We start from the raw sequence: 21526 nt of genomic DNA, 5'->3' as shown, positions 1-21526 counted from the left end.
GCAATGTTCTTTGGTGGCTACCAGGGATGGGAGGGAGAGGGAGGGGGAATCACTTTCTAGACAGTAAACACTTATTAATTTTGGTGATGGGAGAGGCAATACCAAATAAGGGTGAAGTCAGCACACCTTGACCAAGGTAAATGATGACACTAAGTAGTACACAAGAATAAGGGAGGATTCTGTAAATGCTGTAATACATACAGTTTTGCAACAACAGTAATAACAACTAAAAAATATGTGTATGGTTACATAAAAGGCTATGTATGCATATATGTGTACAGGAAGGCACATATGAATATAAGGATATGCATGTATAGGTGTAACTGTAGGCATATGTATATACATGTTTGTTGGCTACATATATATATATATTCATATATAAAATAAAGCACATGGAGGCACAGTTACCGATACTTCCTAGACATAACCAAATATTTCACAGGATTAGTTTACTGGGCTTGAGGGCTTAGAACCATAGTCTAGTAGGGCAACTCCATCCATTGGCACAATTTAGTTCATAAAGGTAATATTCTACAGCACAGTTTGGTGAGTAGCATCAGGGGTCTTAATAGCTTGTGAGCTGCCATCTAAGATACAAGTATTGGTCTCTAATCGTCCAGAGCAAAAGAGAAAGAAGGAAACTAAAGACTCAAAGAAGTAACAAGTCCACAGGACTAATAGTCTATACAAACCTCGAGACCACAAGAACTAGATGGTGCCCAGTTACCACTAAAATCATTCCAACCAGGGACACAATAAATGATCTCTGATAGAATGGCAGAAAAATGTAGAGCAAAACTTGAATTCCTTAAAAAAAAGAAAAAGACCAAATTTACTGAACCAGTTGAGACTAGATGAGCCCTCAAGATTATTGTCCTGGGATACCATTTAAATTCGGAACTCATACCACTCCCAGAGGTTACCTTTTAGCCAAATGACAGATTAACTCATAAAATAAATAAGACCACCTGTGAGTACTGTGCTCCTCTAAATCATCATCTAAATGAAACCAAACAGTAAGCACTTACCCTAGACCAAAGATGAGAAGGTAAAGGAGGACAGGGAAGCTAGATCAATAGAAACGGAAAAAACTGAACGGAAATAATAAGAATGCTGACGCATTGTGACAATGTAACCAATGTCACTGAACAGTATGTATAGAAATGGTTCAATGGGAACCTAATTTGTTTTGTAAACTTTCACCAAATCACAATAAAATATTAAAAAGAAAAAGACTGCAGGGGGTTGTTGTTGTTAGCTGCCATCAAGTTAGCCCCCGACTCATGGTGACCCCACACACTGCAGAAGGAAACACTGTGCTTCATAGGGTTTTCATTGGCTGATGTTTAGAAGTAGATCACCAGACCTTTCTTCCTAGTCCATCTTAGTCTGGAAGCTCTACTGAAACCTGTTAGCATCATAGCAACATACAAGCCTCCACTGACAGACAGGTAGGTGATAGCTGTGTGTGAGGTACATTGGCTGGGAATCAAACCAGAGTCCCCTGCATGAAAGGTGAGAATTCTAGCACCGAACCTTCACAGTGACCAGCTGCCTTTGTTAGTTGCCATCGAGTTGGCTCCGACTCATGGCGACCTTATATATAACAGACAAAACATTGCCCTGTAGGACCCAACCAATTCCCAAGCACGGCCCCATCCCCTCCACATACACAGTTCACCGAAACCAAAACCAAAAATTCCTTGCCGTCAAGTCAGTTCAGAATCATAACTACCCGAGATGACAGAGTAGAACTGCCCCCTAGGGTTTCCAAGGAACTGCTGGTGGATTCAAACTGACCACCTTCTGGTTAGCAGCCAAGCTCTCTAACCACTGCACCACCAGTTCACACAGTTCACAGAGGTGGGTAAACTAGAAAACAGTGTCCAAGAGGGGCTAGGGAATGTGGGAAACCCCCTCCTGGGGAGGGGGAGGGCTGTCACAAGGGGCTTTTGTTTCTTTTTCTTCGTTCTTCCCTCTGAGAACAAATTGGGTAATCAGATGCCTGGGGGTGGCTAACCAGTTACTTACACTTAGTCCCCACACCCACCTCTAAGGGGAGTGGATCCTAAGGAGGTTTCTTCATTTGCCCGGCAGAAGGCTAGACGGGAGGAGGAGAGACTGTAGAACCTTAAAAGAGATTAGATTGTTTGGCTTATGAACACGGAGATAAGAGTTAAAAGAAATGAGAAAGCTTTTCTCTTAGAAAAAAAGACATACATATCTAATGGGAATTTTTATTAGGTTTTGCCATAGATCAACACTATCTCCCTAGGATACATAGAAGTTTTTCAGTCTTCCCAAGAAATTTCCAGTAAAATTGCCATTATTCATAAATCTTTTGTTGCATTGAACTTGTTCTTTGGGAAATGATAACCAAGTGCTGATTCTGGCCTCAAGGTGGGTATAGGGTCAAGGACAGAGACTACTTGGGGCCCAGTCACATCTGAGTTACAATAATAGCCTATTGTATTTTGCGGCCCTGGAGTGCTTATCTCTCTCTGGACTAAATGCAGAAAAATGTGCAACCTTGAAAGACAGAGAGACCCATTCACCCTCTTAGGTGAAACAAAAAAATCTTGTACTGTTTTAGAAACAAATTAACTCCCACTTGGCTAACACCTCCCAAAGGAAGACAGCAGTTCATCCAAAGGTAAATTAATCCTTTCTACAAATGACCAAACTGGAACACCAAGATGAGAGTGAATCCACGTACCCATTTAAAATTTCTCCAAGCTTTGTACAATACACCCCATTATCTCAGTTGAACAATCTCAGTGTTTGTTTAAAACAACCTCCATCTATAATCCCAGAGGCCTGTATTTTTCATTAATCATTTGCCCCACCCAGGGATTCTCAGATGGTAGTAAGTGTTATTTTTAAAAAAGCAGAGTAAGTGGAATAGGGAGTGTGGGGTACCAAAAACAAAACGAAGCCCACTGCCATCAAGTCGATTTCGACTCATAGCAACCCTACAGGGCAGAGTAGAACTACTCCATAGGGTTTCCAAGGCTGTAAATCTTTACGAAGCAGACTACTACATCTTTCTCCCCTAGAGCGGCTGGTGGGTTTGAACAGCCAACCCTTTGGTTAGCAGCCAAACGCTTAACCACTGTACCACCAGGGCTCCTTGAGTGTGGGATATTGGTATTTAGATAAGATCAGGAAAGATCTTTCTAATAAGATCTTTGAACAGAGACCTGAGGGGAGTAACGGTGCAAGACTTGTAGAAACCTGGGATTCACGTCACCCAAGGAAGCTGGGGTGAGTGGAGAACGTGCAGGAGGGAGATGAAGGAAACGATGTGGGTGGGCAGCAGGGAGAGAGCAAGCAAGGCCCTGTAGGTCATGGTAGGAGATTCAGCTTTTATTCTGAGCTAGATGGGGGCCCGTTGGAGAATTCTAAGCAAATAATTTCTCCTTTTATTTCATTAGCCCTTCCAGACCATTCTCCCTCCCTCCCCAACCTGGACGCTCTACCTTAAAAAAAAGGGGGGGTTTTACTCTCTTGTCATCAGACTATACTGTCCACTAGCCCCCATTATGATTGTCATCTGCAGCCTCCAGGTCTCTCCTCTCATTTTGTAGATTCTAGCTTCTGACTCACCATCACTCCTTTGATGATTCCAATATCCCTGTAACTTAAGGTTCTCAACTCTTTTGGCACATTAGGATCACCTAGGGAGGTTATTAAAAATACCTATATTAGGGTCTAACCCCCAGAGATTCTGCTTAATTAGGTCTAAGGAGGAACCAGGTACCCTTTTTTTTTTGTTTGTTTGTTTTTAACTTTCTAGGTGAGTATGGAGCCCTGGTGGCACAGTGGTTAAGAGCTTGACTGCTAACCAAAAGTCCGGCAGTTCGAATCCACCAGCTGCTCCTTGGAAACCCTATGAGGCAGTTTTACTCTGTCCTATAGGGTTGCTATGAGTTGGAATCGACTCAACGGCAATGGGCTTTTCTTTAGGTGATTATAGTATGTAGCCAAGGTTGAGAACCACTTCCATAACTGATCCTTCTAATACTCTGAACTTTCAGTTCCTGGCCTCCTTCTTATCTCCCACATTATCTCAGTCATTCATTGCCATGGTTATGCTGTAGACTTTGACACTATCAATAACAACCCCTCCATAATCTCAGCATTAAGCCTTCTGCTTTCCAACACTTCCCAGCTTTCCAGCTTACTCTCTGTACTATCACAGCTCTAATAACCTTGTCCCCCAAACCTACAGTCCATTGATTCAGCCACATTTACAACCCCCTCAAAGCCTCACTTCCCTCCTTACCCAACTTAGATTCTATGGTTCATCATAATCATCACTGTTTGCATATACCCTCAACTCCTTGCCTGATTCGCATTTCTTTTTATTCCTTCCTGGAAATTATCAAAACTCATTAATAAGCGAGTCTCCTTTGATCATCCACCAATTCCCGGAATGTCTTATTCTTCATCTTTACCTCCATGACTCCTTCAATCAGTTATGGGTAACCCGAGAAGTTGCCAGATGATTTTCTTTGCCCTAGATTTGGAATATTTTGACTCAGACCTCTGTTCACTAATTTCCTTGATTCAATGCCATCTAAATCTCCAATGGGGCTTTATTGCTGACTTATTAAGTTATCTTAATATGGACCTAAATCTAATGACATTCAAAAGATTATCTTTTTTTCTAGATGGTCAAATTTATGCAAGCTTATGCCACCACTGAAAAAGATAGAAATTTTAAAAAGTTGTTAAAAATGCCAGATTATTGATGGTCATCTCCCAGTCCCATCAGGGCCCTAAAGATGCAGAATAAATTGAATGTTTGAGACTATTGTTACCTAACCTTATCATAGACTTCTTCCTTCAGTACCATCAGTTCTTTATCATATGCTGCCTCCTGAAATGACTGAACATCGACCAATTCTTTTTGGTATAGTGACTCTGTGTATTCCTTCCATCTTCTTTTGATGCTTCCCACATCATCTAATATTTTCCCCATAGAATCCTTCAATATTGCAACTAGAAGCTTGAATTTTTCCTTCCGTTCTTTTTGCTTGAAAAATGCCGACTGTGTTCTTCCCTTTTTGTTTTCTATCTCCAGGTCTTTGCACATGTCATTATAATACTTTCCTTTGTCTTCTGAAGCCACCCTTTGAAATCTTCTGTTCAACTCTTTTACTTCATCATTTCTTCCTTTCGCTTTAGCTACTCAACGTTCAAGAGCAAGTTTCAGAGTCCCTTCTTCCTTTCCTGTCTTTTTAATGACCTCTCTATTTCTTCATGTACGACGTCCTTGATGTCATTCCCAACTCATCTGGTCTTCGGTTATTAGTGTTCAACACGTAAAGATCATTCAAAAGTGGCTGCAGCAGTATATCGACAGGGAACTGCCAGAAATTCAAGCCAGATTCAGAAGAGAACATGGAACCAGGGATATCATTGCTAACATCAGAGGGATCCTGGCTGAAAGCAGAGAATACCAGAAAGATGTTTACCTGTGTTTTATTGACTAAGGAAAGGCATTTGACTGTGTGAATCATAACAAATTATAGATAGCATTGAGAAGAATGTGAATTCCAGAACACTTAATTGTGCTCATGAAGAAACTGTATATAGATAAAGAGGGAGTTGTTCGAACAGAACAAAGGGATACTGCATGGTTTAAAGTCAGGAAAGTTGTGCATCAGGGTTGTATCCATACACCATACTAATTCAATCTGTATGCTGAGCAAATAATCTGAGATACTGGACTATATGAAGAAGAACGGGGCATCAGGACTGGAGGAAAACTCCTTAACAACCTGCCATATGCAGATGACACAATCTTACTTGCTGAAAGTGAAGAGGACTTGAAGCACTTACTGATGAATATCAAAGACCACATCTCAACATAAAGAAAACAAAAATCCTCACAACTAGACCAATAAGCAACATCATGATAAACGGAGAAAAGATTGAAGCTGTCAAGGATTTCATTTTACTTGGATCCACAATCAACACCCATGGAAGCAACAGTCAAGAAATCAAACAATGCATTGTATTGGGCAAATCTGCTGCAAAAGACCTCTTTAAAGTGTTGAAAAGCAAAGATATCACCTTGAAGACTAAGGTGCGTCTGACCCAAACCATAGTTTTTTCAGTCGCCTCATATGTGTGTGAAACCTGGAAAATGAATAAGGAAGACCAAAGAAGAATTGAAGCTTTTTGATTGTAGAGTTGGAGATGAATATTGAATATACTGTGGACTGCCAAAAAACAAACAAGTGTGTCTTGGAGGAAGTATGACCAGAATGCTCCTTAGAAGCAAGGATGGTGAGACTACATCTCACATACTTTGGACATGTTGTCAGGAGGGATCAGTCTCTGGAGAAGGACATCATGCTTGGTAAAGTAGAGGGTCAGCGAAAAAGAGGAAGATCCTCTACAAGATGGATTGACACAGTGGCTGCAACAATGGGCGTAAGCATAACAACAATTGTGAGGATGGTGCAGGAACTGGCAGTGTTTCTTTCTATTGTACCTAGGGTCAGTGTGAGTCGGAACCAACTTGACAACACCTAACGACAACAACAACCTTATCATAAACACAGAGCTACCAGAGCAATTTCAGACGCATGTAGAGGTAAATCTTAATTCATCCCTAATACATAGTCATAGTCATATGCCCTTGCCACCTCACCTACCCATAGTAACTTTCTGCCAAATGCCATGAAAACACTGACCATACCTCATTAGTCACATCTAGGGTTCCTCCCACAGATAGATGGAGGAATGAAGCCCATGTGAACTTTATTGTAGCATCTCTGATCTCTACAGCACCCTGTCCTCCAGTTGACTTCCCATTCTCTTCCACATCATCTACTCTTCTTCTTCTAAGTATTATTCACAGTCTCATCAAGGTTTCCCAAGTGTCAGAAATTTACTTTAGAGACTCACAAGAGTATAAGCATGAGACTTCACACAAAATATATGTGAAATTCCATCCAACACAATGTCTCAAAAGAGCAAAGAAATAGTAGAACACAATAAAGAGAAAGAACAGGTTTTGCAGCCTAAAGACTTGTGTTCAAATCCTAGCTCTACCTCTAACAAGCTGTGGGACTTTGGAAAATTATTTAACTCTCTAGCTTCAGCTCCCTCAGCTTTAAAATTTAGGTAAGGCTACATCCCTTAGTGGGTTGCTGTTCATTCATTCATTCAAGCAAATATCGGCATGCCTGATGTGTGCTAGATACTGAGCTAGGCACAGTTATGAGACATAAATAAGATATGTATAGAAGTGTTTTGTGCGGTAAAGAAGTAGTTGCTGTAAGCTTTTTTAATTAAAATTTTTATTAAGTACTTATTATAAATAAGGTGGCATAAAAGGTGCTATACAGGAATCAAATATGTATGACATCCTAGCCTACAAGGAACTCCTAGAGGGAATGAGGCAAATGTGCCAACACGTGGGAGATGACATAAGTGTGATACGAGACAAGCTAAGGAATCCACATAAGGGAATAAAGTGGGCACGGAAGGGATCATTCTGGCTGGGGAAATCCAGACAGGCTTTGTCAGAGGTGTGATGAGTGAGCCTTAACAGTCTTAGAAACAAAAAGAATTGCTGTTTTTGTTAGGTGCTGTTGAGTCAATTCCAACTCATAGCAACCCCATGTACAACAGAATGAAACATTGCCCAGTCCTGCCCATCCTCACAATCCTTGCTATGTTTGAGCCCATTGTTGCAGCCACTGTGTCAAACCATCTAATTGAGGGTCTTCCTCTTTTTCACTGACCCTCTGCTTCACCAAGTATGATGTTCTTCTCTGGGGACTGGTGCCTGCCTCCTGATAACATGTCCAAAGTACGTGAGACAAAGTCTCACCATCCTCACTTCTAAGGAGCATTCTGGCTGTACTTCTTCCAAGACAGATATGGATAAAGATGAGAACATTAAATATGTGTTAAAAAACAGGGGTGGTCCTCATGAAAAGGTTTACATACAAAAAGAAACAGTCTTTGATGGTTACAAGGAAAGGGAGGGGTGGGGATGGAAAAATACAAAATAGACAATAGATAAGTGGTAATTTTGGTGAAGGGTAATACATACACAATACTGGGGAAGCCAGCACAACTTGTCCAAGACAAGGTCATGGAAGCTCCAAAGACACATCCAAACTCCCTGAGGGACCAAATTACTAGGCTGAGTGCTGTGGGGACCATTGTCTCAGGGAATATCTAGCTCAATTGGCATAACATAGTTTATAAAGAAAATGTTCTACATTCTACTTTGTAAGTAGTGTCTGGGATCTTAAAAACTTGTGAGTGGCCATCTAAGATACTCCACTGGTCTCACCCCTTTGGGAGCAAGGGAGAATGAAGAAAACTAAAGACACAAGGGAAAGATTAGTCCGAAGGACTAACAGACTGAAACTACCACAGCCTCTACCAGACTGAGTCCAGCACAACTAGATGGTGCCCAGCTACCACCACTGCCTGCTCTGACAGTCACAATAGAGGGTCCCAGACAGAGATGGAGAGAGGTGTAGAACAAAATTTTAACTCACAAAAAAAGACAAGACTTACTGGCCTGACAGAGACTGGAGAAACCTGAAAGTGTGGCCCCCAGACACACTTTTAGCTCAGTAATGAAGTCACTCCTGAGGTTCACCCTTCAGCAAAAGATTAGACAAGCCCATAAAACAAAATAAGACTAAAGGGACACACCAGCTGAGGGACCAGGACTAGAAGGAAGGAGGGAACAGGAAAACTGGTAATAGGGAACCCAAGGTCGAGAAGGGAGAGTATTGACATGTAGTGGAGTTGGTAACCAATGTCACAAAACAATACATGTACTAATTGTTTAAAGAGAAGCTAGTTTGTTCTGTAAACCTTCATCTAAAGTACAATAATAAAAAAAATATTTTTGTTGTTGTTGACAGCATACACAGTACTCAATACTTTTTAATTGTTATTGTTTGTAAATGAGGGCTTGAGAGTATGGGGGAAGGAAGTAAAGCTAAAGGAGGAGACCTCATGGCAATGGGGATCTTCTGTGAATGCACTGATCTGTGGAGAAACAGGAAACATATCCCTCTGATTCCAGCTCCTGGAGACCCCTGGAAGTGACAGTCCTGCATTGTGGTGTCGGCTGCCTTGGACCAGTTCCAGGGACTGGTGCCCTAAGACAGTGCTGGCTGACCTTTGGACCATTCCTCATTGGGAAGGCTTCTGAGCTCTAATACGGCTTTTCAGTGTATACCTGTGAAAACTGGCTCCTTTTGGATTGTCCCAGGGGCAAAGCAGGAAGCCAATGATCGGTGGTCCAGGATACATAGGGAGCAAGGCCTGGAGATTGGGGTCCTATTGGATGCATACAGTCCGGGAGCCTCTGGGGCTCCTGGCACAAGGATGACCCCCTTCCTTTACTGAATCCCTCCCCTGAGGCCTCTAACTTAATCTATTGAGGGTGAGACTCCAGAGAGAGAGAGAAAAACCCATCACAGAGTGCTCACGCAATGTCATCATCTTTGGCTCCAGACAATTAACTTTTTTTCTATTTAACAGTGGAGGGGTTGTTAGTGATCTTTTATTTTTCTCTTAGGAGAAACCCAAGGGACAATAAGGGTCAGTCATTTCTTCTGGTCACACAGCAAATCACTGGTAATAATAGTACGCAACTCGCATTTGCATAGTTTAGAAGTAGCTTACATGTTTATTACCTCATTTTATCTTTATACAAACCCTTTGAGGTTGGCTAAGCAAACATATTGTCTCCATGTTATGAAGGGGGAAACCGAGGCCCAGGAAAGTGATGAGATTAGTCCAAGGTCATATCTAGTAAGTGACACCACCACCACCACTACCACCACTACCGGTTGCCTTCGTGTCGGCTCAGACTCGTGGTGACTTCATGTGCATCAGAGTAGAACTGCGCTCTGTAGAGAGTTCAATGAGTTTTTGGAAGGAGATCGCCAAACCCTTTCCCAGAAGCTCCTCTAGGTGGACTCAAACCTCCACTCCTTTGGTTAATAGCCAAGCGCATTAACCGTTTGCACCACCCAGGGACTCCAGCAAGTGGCACACTCAGGGCCAAAGCTAGATTCTTCTGGCCTTCAGTCTTTGCCTCTGGAGGCTCAGTCATCTTGGGGTCACTGGATGTAACTGGTCTAGTCTAGAGGACAAATCCAAAAGTTTTCTGGTGTGGTGGTTGTTGTTGTGTGCCGTCGAGGTAATTCCAACTCACAGAGACCCTATATGACAGAGTACAATTGCCCCATATGGTTTCCTAGGCTGTAATCTTTATGGGAATCAAATGACATATTGCATTGGGCAAATCTACTGCAAAAGACCTCTTTAAAGTGTTAAAAAGCAAAGATGTTACTTTGAGGACTAAGATGAGCCTGACCCAAGCCATGGTATTTGCAATCACCTCATAAGTATGCAAAAGCTGGACAATGAATAAGAAAGACTGAAGAAGAATTGATGCCTTTGAATTATGGTGTTGGCAAAGAATATTGCATATTGACTACCAGAAGAACGAACAAGTCTGTCTTGGAAGAAATATAGCCAGAGTGCCTATTGGAAGCAAGGATGGCGAGACTTCGTCTCAAGTACTTTGGACATGTTATCAGGAGCTATCAGTCCCTGGAAAAGGACATTGTGCTTGGTAAGGCAGAGGGTCAGCGAAAAAGAGAAAGACCCTCAACGAGATGGATTGACACAGTGGCTGCAACAACAGGCTCAAACATAGCAAGGATTGTGAGGATGGTGCAGGACCAGGCAGTGTTTTGTTCTGTTGTATACAGGGTCGCTATGAGTTGGAATCGCCTTGACGGCACCTAACAACAACAATCTCTATGGGAGGATTTCTGCTTCATAATTTCTAGGACAGGGAGGTAGTGCACTAGGAGGCTACCACTGCACACGGTAGGTGTATTTTGACTCCATTTCATAGTAATTTTCCACATGGCAGGTGTATCTTGACTGTATCTCCTGAGCAGTAGCAGGTTCTATCCCATCAGTGGTTCAAATGTGAGGACATGAGATGAGGCATCCTGGCATGAAACACATGAAGTAGACTACAGGGAGATGAGGGAGGGCTCAGAAGTGAGACCTGGTCTCTCTGCACCAAGTTTGTTTGTGTGACAGTTGTCACAGATGTCAGGATGCCCCTGTACTCCAAATCTCAGCTTCTTCTCTACTGCATTCTGAATTACTGCATTCTCAGTAAAGCTGCCCCATACGGTTTCCAAGGCTGTAAATCCTTAGAGAATCAGACTGATACATCTTTCTCCCACGGAGCAGCTGGTGTGTTCGAATCTCTAGTCTTTCATTTAGCAGCCAAACGCTTAACTACTATACCACCAGGGCACCTTGCATAAAATGTAGGATTGCTACTGCTTTCTGTTGTTTTTTATCATTATAAAGTTTTCCTGTTTATCTCTATCATTTTTTTTTTTTTTTTTTTGCCTACAGATCTACTTTGTCTGTATAGTTTACGAACTCTCTTTTGGTTGGGGTTTGCGTTGCCTATCTTTTCCCATCTTTTTTCTTTTTACTTTTTGTGCTCTTATATTTAGGTATGTCTTTTGAAAGCAGCATAAAGTTGGCTTTTTTTTTTCTTTTTTTTTTTTAAACCATTATAACAATCTTTTCTTTTTTGGTGTTTAGCCTATTTAAAGATGTCATCCCATTGTCTTCTGGTTTCCATCGTTTCTGTTGAAAAATCAACTATCATACAATTACTGCTTCTTTGCTGTGTCCTTTTTTTCTTTGTCTGAGTTTAGGGTTTTTTTCTTCTTATGTATTGTTTTCAGCATTCTTAATATGATGCACCTTGGTATGGTTTCCTTAACATTTATCCTGTTTAGAGTTTGCTCTCCTTCTTAAATCTGTGAGTTGATGTCTTTTTCATTTGGGGGGATTTATGAGCCAACATCTGTTCAAATATTTCTTCTCTTCCATTCTCTCTCTTCTCTTCTTTTGAGGCTCCAAATACAGTATGTTATACCTTTTTGCAGTGTTCTGTATATTTCACATGCTCTTTTACATACTTTCACCCTTTTTCCTCTGCTATTTGTGTTCTGATCTGGATTAAAAAATGATTTAACTTCCCTTCATTCATCCTCTTTTTTGCTTCGTGTAATCTGCTGTTAAATTTAGCTTATTTGGACCACCCTTGTTTCTTAATAAGCATTAATGTTATCATCTTTATCCATATCTGTCTTGGAAGAAGTACAGCCAGAATGCTCTTTAGAAGCAAGAATGGTGAGACTTTGTCTTGCTTACTTTGAACATATCATCAAGGAAGACCAATCACTAGAAAAGGACATCCTGTTTGGTAAAGCAGAGGGTCAGCAAAAAAGAGGAAAATCCTTAATAGGTTGGAGTGACACAATAGCTGCAAGAATGAACTCATACATACTAAAGATCATGAAGATGGAATAGGACCAGGCAACATTTCGTTCTATTATATATAAGGCCAACATGAGTCAGAACTGACTCGATGGCAACTAGCAACAACAACATATCCACAAAGCTTAACAGTTGGGATTGAAAACAGAGAATTTCTGTGGGAACATGACTTAACTAATTGTTCCAGGAAATACAGGTCTAGAAAGACATGGCTGTAAGCCAATAAATAACTTCAATGTTTGCTTCTTGAAATTCCTGCAAACCAATTTATCTGAACAAACAATTTGCTCCTCTGGGCAAACAGCTCTCCTATCAGGACAATAGATTATTCACCTGGACAAATAATTTCCTCATCAAACAACAATTTACTTATCAAGATTTTCTTCCAGGCCCTCCCCTCCCCAAGTCAGCCAGTCCTAAACTATAATTCACAAACACTGTCCAATCCTGATCTTTTCCCTGCCTTGAAAAATACACCTTATATCACTTTGAGTCTAGACCCTCAAGCCCTATAAATATCCTCCCCTGACTTCCTTCTTTTGAGACACCAGTAAGACTCTGTCATGGTAGTATTCTCTGTTACTAAAGTGTTGCTGTTAGCTGCCATTGAGTTGGCCCCTGACTCATGGTGACTCCACGCACAATGCAACACTATGTGGTCCTGCACCGTTCCCATGATGTGTGGCGGATTGGGCCATTATGATTCATAGGGTTTTCACTGGGGTGCAACTTCGAGATTGTCCCTGGGTGCTTGTTAACCTCCTTACATGCCTGCTCTGAATTGAGACTTTTAGCTTCCTGAACGATAAGAAAATAAATTTCTGTTCTTTAAAGCCACTCACTCGTAGTATTTCTGTTCCAGCAGCATTAGATAATGAAGACAGATGGCTTTTTCAAGGAGCTGTACCGTGGGGACTTTGGTGCCAGGACTTCAACGACGCGGATGCATATTTGGGATGAATGTCTGAACATGACTTGGGAAGTCAGAAGAGTGAGAGTCATGAAGGCAGAGATATCAGAATGGGAGCCCCCTAAGAAATTTTGAAGGATCCTAGCCTGCCCCAAAGATTTCAGAGTCCTTCTCTGGTCTCCCTTCCTGGTGTGGTCTTCCTAGGGCACAATTCGAGAGCCCACCAGCCTTGATCATAGAAATTGTTTGCTGGTATTTTGTAAGTAAACTGACTGGAGTCACTTTTGTAAAGAAGTGTACTTTTGAGCTTAAAAGCACAAGTGGGTAGAACAGCAAACTCTGCTGTTGGATGCCATAATAACACCTGAGGGAAGGTACACTGTTTAGACTACAAGTTCGTACTTCAGATATATGGTGCATCTGGTAGCACTTCACAGATTTGTGGGCACAGAACTTTCTGAGTAATATTGACTCTGGAAGGCTGGTCTTGAAACTTATATGCCGGTCTCTGCTGGCTCTACACCTCTGAATAATATTGACTCTGGAGGGCTGGTCTTGAAACTTATATGCCAGTCTCCGCTGGCTCCGCAACCTCTCAGAATGATAAACATCATACTTTATGAGCATCATAGAGTAGAAGAATGGAGCCCTGAGATTGACTAGTGGATTGACTAGTGCTCCTTCTACTGAGCAAGTCCATCTTTACAGAGCATAAGGAGCCCTGGTGACGCAAAGGTTAAGTACTCTGCTGCTACCCAAAAGGTTGGGGATTTAATCCCACCCAGCAGCTCCCTGGGGGAAAGATCTGGTTATCTGCTTCCATAAAGATAACAGTGAAGAAAACCCTATGAGGCAGTTCCACTCTGTCACATGGGGTTCCTGTGAGTCGTTGGAATCAACTCAATGGCACACAGCAATAACAACATGCACATATTGTCTGTGAGCCAGGCTTGCTTCCCATCTAGTTCGGTTTTCGGGCTGGTGGCCAGTTTCTCTGAGGTCCTGGAGAGGGTGGGGATCATAACAGGATCTGTGACACTCTGGAGAGGAGGATCAGTGCTCAATATCCTAACCTGTGGAGGAGGAGGGACCACTATTCCCTGGCAGGGTCCAAGAATCTTCCAGGGGGTGTCTGCCCCTTGCTGTGATGCTAGCTGCCTCTGACAAGCTTCAGATGACAATGTTCTCTGACTGTGTTGGAATTCTTTCTCTGAGAGAAGGCCCCTGTCTAATGTACACTTGATTACTTTCATCCTGTATCCCTTAGTTCACACATGAGTCAGTGGGAATTGGCAGATGCCTGGTTACTCCAAGGATAGAGCTGGGAGTTAATAAATGATGGCCCAAAGTTGCCCTTAGAAATGATGCCTGGAGAGACATCCCACTTGGTGAGTGATACCTGTCAGCTGCTGGAGAGCTTGAGTTTTTCATAAAGATCCCACATCATGGGTTGTTCTCTGCTTTGTTAAAATGTCCCCTCTTGGACCATGGTCTCGGGGAACATCTAGCTCAATTGGCATGATACAGCCTATAAAGACAATGCTCTACATTCTACCTTGGTGAGTAGTGTCTGGGGTCTTAAAAGCCTGTGAGCGGCTATCTAAGATACTCCACTGGTCTCATCCCTTCCGGAGCAAGGGAGAATGAAGAGAACAGGATACAAGGAAAAGATTAGTCCAAAGGACTAATTGTCCACAGCTACCAAGGCCTCCACCAGACTGAGTCCAGTACTGCTAGATGGTGCCCGGCTACCACCACTCACTGCTCTGACCAGGATCACTACAGAGGGTTCTGGACAGAGCTGGAGAAGGATGTAGAGCATAATTCTAACTCACAAAAAAAAAGACCAGATTTACTGGCCTAAAGGAGACTGGAGAAACCTCGAGAGTATGGCCCCCAGACACCCTTTTAGCTCAGTGGTGAAGTTACCTCCGAGGTTCACTGTTCAGCCTGGGAGTGGACAGCCCCGTAAAACCAAATGAGACTAACGAGGTACAGGAGTCCAGTGACAAGGGCCAGAAAGCAGAAGGGGACAAGGAAGCTGGTGATAGAGAACCCAAGGTTGAGTAAGGATATTGTTGATGTGTTGTGAGATTGTTAACCATTGTCATAGGGCAACATTTGTAGTAACTGTTAAATGGGAGACTATTTTGTCCTGTAAGCCTTCATCTCAAGTGAGAATAACAGCACAATTGGAAGAGCGTAGTCAATGTCACTGAACTGTGTATGTAGAAATTTTTGAAACAGTGTATCTTTGGCTATGTGTATTTTCACCAAAAAAAAAAAAAAATGTTGATAAATTAGAGGGTTAATATGTTGTGGGGTTGTTAACCAATGTCATAAAACAACATGTGTACTACTGTTTCAAGAGAAACTATTTGTTCTGTAAGCCTTCACCTGAAGTACAATAAAATATAAAAAAAAAAAAAAGTCTCCTCTCCCAAGGTCTTCTAGAATCCGTTTAAATAACTGATTAATGAGATTAACACTCAGGGGTTCAAAGAGATTTACTTTCTTTTCACTTACAAACATGAGGTTTTAGGGATCTTTATTATTCACTGGGCCAACCTAACGTCCGACAGGGTAACTCATTTTCCTTGGGTGACAGAGCATGTGGTCAGCAACAATAATCATTCATTCAACATCCACTGTTTGCTGGATCTTGGTCTGTAGTAGCTCAGTCCTCTGGCTTCCCAGCCTGACCACCAATTGCTTTTCCTTTCAGCACCTATAGCTGCATCTGCCCTTCCTTCTTCACTTTTGTCCCACTTCCCCCAGTAGAAAGTTCCAGATTTGCAGGTACTGTGTGGGTTCTGGGTGGTCTTAAGACATGGTGTAAATAAAAACTTAATTCAAATGCTCTTGACAGAGGTAACACTTTAACTTAATTTCAAATCAACATGCTGATGACTCCTATCATGTTCTGTGGCAGATGGTTTTAGGTGAAGGTAGAGAAGAGGAGAAGTCTGAGCTCCATTTGGAAGGAGCAGTGTCTATAAGGCCAAAGGAGTTGGATGCCTTGTCTCTCTGGGCAAACTTTTCTATGCCATGAGCTGTTCCTGCTCTCACCCCTCTGTCTTATCTTTCCTCCATTCCTCTTAGGTCCCTTACTAACCTATTCCTGGGAAGCCTGTTTGGTTCTTCTTAGTCTGTAACTGAGTTACCTAGGACTATGGGAGACTTGTACTCAGCAGTTGGTGAGATTAGGATGCAGAGTCTGTGTTTACTAGGGCAATGAAGGAGGGGTTTGGCATTCCCTTTTCTGCTCCCTGGCCTTCTGTGTCACCCTGGCCCTAAGGGAATTTCCTAAGGGAAAGTATTATTCAAAGTAAAGGGCTCTGTTAAGCAAATGGATTGTTTTCATGAAATGATTTCAGACCCTAAAAACTTCTGAATCTGAGATGGAGCACTGGGGTAACAATAGTGGTAGAAGACACAAAGGAGACTGTTTTTTTTTTTTTTTTCTTTTTTTTTTTTTTTTAGTACATTTAGAAAAATTACCCCAAACCTGTGAATAAGACCAGGAGGTGATGACATACCATTTCAATGTCATCTGAAGCATTGATTAACAGGTCCACCCAAGGACGATTTAATTTTCTAAGAAAATGTGGTCTCACTTTGCTATCTATGACAAATGAAGGACTCAGACTCTGTGAAGTTGCATATGAACTGGGAGGTTTTGTCTGGCAGAGATGCAATTGCTTGCTTGTCTTCTTCATGGTGTTCAGGCCCAGTTGGGCTGGCTCAACCCAGTCTGCCAAGACCTTCCTTTTTTCCCTTCCCACCTGGACCTACTACTATCAGACTTTTTTCCTCTCTTCTCCCTTTACATCATCCACGTTCCTACTCTCATGCTTTTTCCCTTCCCTGGGTGATTCATAAACTGAAGTGATTCCATGGCTTTAGGAGCTCAGAGCTGGAGGCAGCTCAGTAAAACAGAAGTAATTTTCTTCCCTAATCCCTGATGCTGAACTCTGCAGAAAGATTGGGAAGGATGTGGGGATTCTACCACACACTGAGTGAGGTTTGCTTAGGGATCTCTAGAGAAACAGAACCAGTAAGATATATTCATCCCTTTCTATTTATTCATTCATTCATTTATAACAATCAGTTCAAAGGATTATGGGGGCAGGCAAGTCCAAAATCCACAGGTCAGGCAACAGGCTGGGAATTCAGGCAGTCTTCTTTCCTAAAATTGGTAGGTCAGGCAATGGGAGAGGGTTAGGAATTCTGACTATGTCTATTTATAGTCTGGAGGCAGAATCTTTCCTTGGGAAACCTCTGGTTTTGCTCTTAATGCCTTCAACTGATTGGATGAGGCCAATCCACATTATGGAGGATAATCTGCTTTTTACAAAGTCAGTTGATTTAAATGCTAATCACATGTAAATACTGCATAACAACATCTGGACTAGTGTTTGACCAAACAACAGGGCACCATAGCCTAGCCAATCGGACAGATAAAATTATCCTTTACAAGATTCAAGCCAATTTTATTTGAGTCTCAAAAAGATATGGAACCTCAACTGACTTCTGGTTTCACAATAAATCTTCTCTGTTTTTTCCCTCATTATTGAGTAAGATTGCCTTATGTTACAATTTTTTTAAAAAGTTTTATTTAAAGCCATAAAGGTAATTTGATTTTGATTAAAAATTAATGTGGCCTTTTAGCTTCTTATTTTATATAAATTGGCCATTTATGGAAAAATTGTGGTTCGCCATCATTGTAGACCACATTCTAGTCCCTAGCTAATTACAGTGGAGATTTCTTTATCAGGGACTCCATTTTCTCCCACTAAGTCAAGTCTTACTATCTCCTTCCTACACTCAAAAACTACAAGGACCATTTCTCTAATGTCACATACACAGGGGGCAATATTCTATAGAACCTTGTAGCAAAGACTATTCTGGTTGAAAAATATCATTTCTACTGTTTGACATTCAACAGTTCCTTCTATTTTGAGAAATCTCAAGATGGGAGGAAGATAGAATTAAGCTCCCAAATTCTGAAGTGAAAGGAGGGATTATTTCTACCTCACAGATCTCTGTAAGCTAGAAGTATGGATGTAGGATATCAGTAGATAAGATATCCATCCTGGATGTAGGATATCAGGAGATATAGGATATCTGTGACCAAACAGGTGGATGCTCTTGTCTAGTACTTGATCTTGAGGAGATGATGAGAGATAATATGTAGTTGGATGCAAGAGAGTGTGGTATGGTGGTTAGTGTAGGCGTGGCTTTTTCCAGCTGCTGAGCAGTAATGAATGATGAAAGGCAATGTTGCTAGCTGTAGCAATGGAGAATGTCCAAAGTGATGACACCAGTAGTGGCAGCCTACACAGATATTTCTTGTGGCAGAATTTTAGCTGTGCCTTGCCTTTCAGTTCCTGTCGTATCTGGGTTGTCTAGGCTTCTCTTCTATTTTATAAACTACCAGATACCTTTCTGACAAATTCCTTTTTGGCTTAGGTTAAGAACCCTTACTTGTACAGCAGCCTTGACATCTTTATTCCTTAGGCTGTAGACAAGGGGGTTCAGCATGGAGATCACAATCGTGTAGAACACAGAGAGGATCTTGTTATAGGCTGAAGCACTCTCAGGATTGGGTTGGACATATACAGGGAACACAGATCCATAGAAGAGGGAGAGGGCGGTGAGGTGTGAGGCACAGGTGGAGAAGGCCTTGCGTTGGGCCTCCAGGGACCTCACCCTACAGATTGTGACCAGGATGTAGGCTTAAGACACCAAGATGACTGACACTGTGGGGACAGTGACCAAGGCAGCAAAGAAGAGCAGGATGATACTGGCTGTGGTGGTATCAGAGCAGGCCAGTTGGAGCACTGGGGGAATGTCACAGAAGTAATGATCGATGATGCTGGGGCCACAGAAAGGCAGGCTGAAAACGTTCCCTGTCTGTACAGTTGAAATGAACACACCTACAGCATAGGTGACCACCACCAGCTGGACACACAAACGCTTGGACATGATAGTGTGGTAGAGAAAGGGATGGTAGATGGCCACAAATCAGTCATAAGCCATGATGGCCAGGAGCAGACACTCCCCTGTTCCATGGAGGTTCATGAGGGCCATCTGGACCACACAGCTTACTAAAGAGATGGACTGCTCAGTGGTAAGGAAGCTGGTCAGCAGCATGGGGGTGAACACAGAGGAGCTGCAGATATCAAGAAAGGAGAGCACACTCAGGAGGAAGTACATGGGGGTGTGGAGGGGAGAGCTGGTGCGGATCAGGTCTATCATGCCCAGGTTGCCCACCAGAGTCACAGAGTAGATCAGCAGGAAGATAGCAAAGAGGAGTTGTTTTAGGTCAGCCTGGTCTGTGAGGCCCAACAGGATGAATCTCATCACTGTAGTGTGATTCTGCCCCAATGCCATTCCACTGGTGTGTTTTCCATATGACAATGAACAAGAGGAGGAGAAGCAAGATTGTTAATATTCAAGTCAAAGAGGTAGCCTTTAACATATTCAAGTGGCAGACAGCCCCCAAATCCCACAACAATCCAATCATATCAAGTTCATGCTTAAAACACTTTAAAGGTTAACTATCCCTCTTAGAACAATGTCTAAATTCTTTATTCTACTACATGTCTTCTGTGACACACTTCTATGCCTCCCTGCTCTCTGTATACCCTCTAGCTATTTTACAATGTACTATGTTATTTCAAATGTCTATGCTTTTCCATATTCTATATTTTCTTACAATGGCCTTTGGTTTCATTGAGCTCAGCTTAGAGCTCTGCTATCTTCCTCTGTCCCTTTCTTTGGGCCACCTTGAATTTCAAAGATAATCCTTTAGTTGAATAAATGACACTACATTTTAATATTTAAAAAATTCCCAGCCACCTTTTTTATTGGATTTTCTTATCCCTAATAGGAGGAGAGTTACTTAATATGTCAGTAATTTGTGCCCTAGTATCTATCACAGTGGCTGGTGTCAGTAAATTCGTATCAATTAATTATCAATTAGATAAGAAAGTCTTCCTCATCTCAGGTAATGGCAGCTCAGTCTTTCAGTTGTTTCCACTAAAAACCTCCTAGTCAACTTCGACCCTTTTTTGCTTCTCACTCCTCATCCACTCTATCAGCAAATCATATTGTCTCTACCTTTAAAATATATACTGATGCCCACCCGGTCCAAGACATCACCATATCTTGCCTGGACCATTACAATTGCCCTTAGCTGGTGTCCTGCTTCCCTCTTATCAGCAGAGCCGCTGGAGTGATACCAGTAGCACATAGGAAAAAGTCAAAATCCTCACAATGACCCTCCAAGATCCTCTACTCAGTTTGCCACTACCCTATGACTCTCTTTTATCTCAATCTTTTTTCCTACTCTTCTCACCCTTGCTTACTCTGTTTTAGCTACACTTGACTCCTTGTTCTTCTTAGGACGTGCTAGGCATGACTCAGGACCTTTGTACCAACTATCCCCTTTCTTTGGAACACTCTTGCTCCAGTTAGCCACTTGGCTCATTCCCTCATCTCTTTCAATTTTTGGCTCAAATGTCTGTTGTTGCTGTTGTTAGGTGCTGTCGAGTCTCTTCTGACTGATAGTGGCCCTAGGTACAACAGAAAGAAACACTGCCCGGTCCTGTGCCATCGTTACAATTATAGTTACATTTGAGCCCATTGTCGCAGCTATTCTGTCGATCCATCTCATCGAAAGTCTTCCTCTTTTTCACTGAGCCTCTGCTTTACCAAGCATGATGTCCTTCTCCAGGGACTGGTTCCTCCTGATAATGTGTCCAAAGTACTTGAGGTGAAGTGTCACCATCCTCACTTCCAAGGAGCACTCTGGCTGTATTTCCTCACAGGAAAACTTACTCGTTCTTCTGGCAGTCCTTGGTATGTTCAATATTCTTCAGCAACACTATAATTCACAGACATCAATTCTTCCTCGGTCTTCCTTATTCATTGTCCAGCTTTCACATGCATATGAGGCAACTGAAAACACCATGGCTTGAATCAGGCACATCTTTATACTTAAAGTGACATTTTTGCTTTTTAACACTTTAAAGGTCTTTTGCAGCAGATTTGCCCAGTGCAATACGCGGTTTGATTTCCTGACCGCTGCTTCCGTGGACTTTGATTGGGGATCCAAGTATCATGAAATCCTTGACAACTTCAATATTTTCTCTGTTTATCATGATGTTGCTTATTGGTCCAGTTGTGAGGATTTTTGTTTTCTTTATGTTGAGGTGTAATCCATAC

At 42.1% G+C, this 21526-nt stretch overlaps 1 pseudogene; it reads right to left on the bottom strand.

Annotated features, from left to right (window-relative positions):
• Nucleotides 1-18727: 18727 nt before the first annotated feature.
• Nucleotides 18728-19711, bottom strand: LOC101342717 (olfactory receptor 477-like; annotated as a pseudogene).
• Between the last annotated feature and the right edge of the window lie 1815 nt (nucleotides 19712-21526).

This window comes from Trichechus manatus, unplaced genomic scaffold, assembly GCF_000243295.1.
Source record: "Trichechus manatus latirostris isolate Lorelei unplaced genomic scaffold, TriManLat1.0 scaffold00236, whole genome shotgun sequence".
NCBI classification, from domain to species: Eukaryota; Metazoa; Chordata; class Mammalia; order Sirenia; family Trichechidae; genus Trichechus; species Trichechus manatus.
The sequence above is the reverse complement of the archived record's forward strand: the minus strand, read 5'-3'. Positions and strand labels throughout refer to the sequence as shown.